Source organism: Carlito syrichta, unplaced genomic scaffold, assembly GCF_000164805.1.
Source record: "Carlito syrichta isolate Samal-C Ts95f unplaced genomic scaffold, Tarsius_syrichta-2.0.1 Scaffold303552, whole genome shotgun sequence".
In the NCBI taxonomy this organism is placed as follows: domain Eukaryota; kingdom Metazoa; phylum Chordata; class Mammalia; order Primates; family Tarsiidae; genus Carlito; species Carlito syrichta.
In genome coordinates this window covers 253,265-257,020 of record NW_007247648.1, presented here as the reverse complement: position 1 = coordinate 257,020, position 3,756 = coordinate 253,265, and the positions used below count along the sequence as shown (strand labels likewise).

The 3,756-nt window shown below is 56.4% G+C and overlaps 1 pseudogene across 1 annotated transcript; it reads right to left on the bottom strand.

The window, feature by feature from the left end:
* Window positions 1–2,300: 2,300 nt before the first annotated feature.
* Window positions 2,301–3,291, bottom strand: LOC103260999 (annotated as a pseudogene). The gene has a single exon (XR_504328.2). The product of XR_504328.2 is annotated as a carboxy-terminal domain RNA polymerase II polypeptide A small phosphatase 2 pseudogene (transcript).
* Window positions 3,292–3,756: the final 465 nt, after the last annotated feature.

Here is a 3,756-nt window from a genome sequence, read left to right as displayed (position 1 = left end):
TTTCTTGGGGAGAGTGGCAGGCAGGCAGGCTTTGTGAGGGAGGCCCGTAAAGCAGGGACTTCTTGCAGACACAGAGGGAACCCTGCCGCCACACTGCCTTGGGCTTGGTCATGGGTGGCTGGGGATCCTCCCACCACACTGCCCTGGGTTTGGTCGCAGGTCACACTCCGTACACTCGGACAAGCCTGTTAGGAGGGGGTGGCACATGCTTTCCCTCCACCTTGAAAAACATGGAGATTCAAGGTGGGAGAAGAACCTGGGAACTCAACCAACTCAAACTCTCTTATTGCTTATTTAGTCAGAAAAGCTAGGCTGGGCCCAGGTGGCCCAAGACTCAGCCAAGGGCTAATCCTTTGGCCGGGACTTGGAAGAGAAGCCCCTCCTGCAATAATAGGATGGTGGCCTAGGCCAGGGCTGGATCTGAAGCCAGGTTGGCCTGGCTCCCACCTTTCTATAGGAGATGGGGCTCCTGGCTGGCATCCGGGGCCCTCTCCTTTACCAGCAGCAGGACCCCATAGGCATCGACACCACCGGGGAAATGCCTGCATGATCTCTGAGAACTCCGTTCCACTTCCCACCCAGCTGCCCCTCAGAACACCACGCTGCGGCCCTACCACCTGGTTGTCTTGAAACTGGCGAGTTCCTGAGGCTGGACCTAGCGTGAGGAAACTGGAAGTGCTACCGGGGCAAGTCCTGAGTGGGTGGTGTCCCTGTACCTGAAGCAATTCACCATGCTCTGTGGCACCTGCCTCCAGGGAGAACAGAGAGGGGGACAGGAGCTTCCTCCTGTCCCAGAAGGTAAGGGATGGAGGAGGGAACCCCACCCCACCCTGGGGGAGGCCAGGATTGAGGCAGTGACAGTAAAGTGGGGCTCCCTTCAGTGAGATCCCTGTGCTCCCAATGACAGCAGCACTCCTCCTCTGTTTCCTACTCCAGGGAAACACCCGTTTTGTGATGGTTCTTTAAAGCATGCACTGTTTGAAACCTTTGAAAGCAAAAGACACTTGGAGTGGAGGTGTGCACGGGGCCCACTCACACCTGACAGCAAAGGCAAGAAGCACGCAAGCAACAAGAACACTCGCCCCCCCATCACAGAACAAGCAGGTCTGAGGCCCTGGAGAGGAAGGGTGCCAGCCAGGAAGGGCGAGGGCTGCGACAGACAGAGCTGGGTACAGGACAGGCTGAGAAGACTCGACAGGAAAAAGCCTGCCCGAGAAGCGGGAGGGGCTGGGTGGCTTCCAGCCTCTGGAACAGAAGTCCTTGCACCAACAACAGTGGAGAATCCCTGAAGAGCAAACTGTCGAGATGCAAGCCCAGCTGACTGCAGGCCCAGAGATAGCACATTCTCACTGGGCAGGTTTCCTCTTCCCTGTACCCAGCACCTCCCAGGCACCTCAGGCCCGGGACTGCAGCTCTGTCAGAAACAAACCAGGCCCGACACACCGTGTTTAGAAAGAGAATTTTAAAACAGAGTCAAGAGAACAGAAATCAGTTATCTGCATCTTCCAGGGCAGGGAGGAGACCTCCTTCCCCACAGGCTCAAGACTATGGCTGGATAGTGAGGAAAGCAGGCCCAGACCCAACCCTGGGGAGACACAGAAAGGGCCCACGCAGGCACACAGCTGGAGGTAAGCACAGCCTCTGGACCACAGGACCTGGTGGCCACTGGAGTACTGGTTTGGACACGAGTTGTCATCTTCCCAGAAATGTCACCTTTCTGTCTGCAGCAGCCAGCTGGAGAACGATCTCAGAAAGGGTGCGCCCGGACACCCAGAGGCAGCTGCTGACCGCTTGGCAAAGTCCTTAACACTGAGAAAAGGCCGTGGTTTGGCAATGAGCCTTTGATAGTCTTCATCCCCCATAGAGCTCAGTGGCTCTTAGGGTGACAGATGAACTTGGGCAGAGTCTTGACTTCCAGCTTATCCCCTGCTGAAACACTATGCTGGGACCACAGTTCACGGCAACACACACACATTCTCACATGTCTCGGGAACAGGCAACTCAGGGGCAGCCAGCGTTGGGTATCGTTGGTCTGCCATTCGCCGACTGGGCATCTGACCTGTCCTAAAACTCTTTTCCAATCACTTCCCACTATTCCGGACCTTCAGGTGGGGTGTGCCAGCTTTCACTCTGCCAGGCTGGTCATAAAGGCACAGTATAGAAACGTCCCATACCGGGATGGCCGTTGCTTGGAAGCAGGGAAGGCTAAGGGGCCCGCAGCTGCCCGAGGCTGGTGTAGACATCATTCGCTCTGCACAAAGATGGGGATCAGGTTCAGCAACTCGGTATCTGCCATGTCATCAAACCAGGACTGCACGCACTGCATTTTCCGGGTGGAAAATGTGTGAAGTAGGCGAGTTATCCAGGATGAGCGTCTTCCTCAGGTCCCTGCCCAGATGACTGAGGTCCTTGACGTAGCAGCCTTGGTGAAACACACAGGACTCCCGGAACAGGCGATCCCGAAACATCCCGCAGCGGTCCAGCAGATCCGTGCCGGCGTCGGCATGCTTGGCCAGGCTGGCAGCGAAGAGAACACACTCGAAGAGTTCCCCCATCCGTCTCAGGAACTCATCCATGTCAGGCTTCTTGAGCACGTACACCTGGTGCATGGCCCCCTCAATTTCTACAGGCACTGTGAAGTCACCGTTGTTGATTGGCTTTAAGGAGCTGTGCACGAGGGTTTCATACAGGTCGATGACCTGTATGACCACACAGATCCTTCCCTGATCTTCCTCTGTCATCTCTGGGGGCAGGCAGGTCCCCGGGATCTGATAAAATTGGCACTGGAGACATGGGAGCAGGTCCGACTTAGCAGTGGTGTTGGCTTCCTCCTTGTACGCCGCGAGCTCAGCGGAGGAGCTTGACTGTCCAACATGCTGGGCACGAAAACAGCAGAAAAGGGCCTTGAAGATGCTCCGTCCCTGGGGCTTCTTGGGGGAGGACTCGGAGACCAGGCCTTGTTTGGTGAGCACCAGGGCGTCCTCCCTCCGCGCCTGGGTGATGTTGGAGCAGTGTTCCATCTAACAATCCCGCGTGCCCGGGCTGGCTGGGCAGGAGGACCGGTGGGCACGTGGGCTGGGCTGGGCTGGGGGGCCTGGGCGGGGGCCCGCTCCGGCTCCCGAGACTCTGACTCCCGCAGCTGTTCACATCCCCCCTCCTGTTTCCTCCCGAGCCGGGAAGGGAGGCGGTCTGGACGGAGGGCGGGCGGCCCGGGCAGCGGCTCCCCTGGGTGCCCGCGGCCCCGATCCCCTGGCGGCAGCTCCGGGTTCCTCAGTTTGGGTCCAACATCTCCTTTTTATTTGGATATCTATAGTTTTCCTTTCCGAATTGCATTATGACTTTCAGTACCATATTAGCTAGAAGTAGAAAGAGTGGTCATCCTTGCTTGGTTCCTGATCATTAATATAAATAAATAAAATTTTTAAAAGTTTTCAGCTTTTCACCATTGAGTATGATGTTCTTTTTCTTTTTCTTTTTTTTTTCTGAGTTGGAGTCTCACTCTGTCGCCCAGACTGGAGTGCAGTGACCACTTCTGGCCACCGCAGCCTCGATCTGCTGGGCTCCGGCAATCCTTTAGCCTCAGCCTTCCAAGTAGCTGGAACTACAGGCGTGCGCTACCATGCCCGCCTAATTTTTTTGATTTATTGTAGAGATGAGGTCTCGCCAAGGTTGCCCCGGTGGGTCTCGAACCCGCGGGCTCAGGCAATCCACTCACCTCAGCCTCCCAAAAGCATGGGATTACAGGCTGAGCCACCA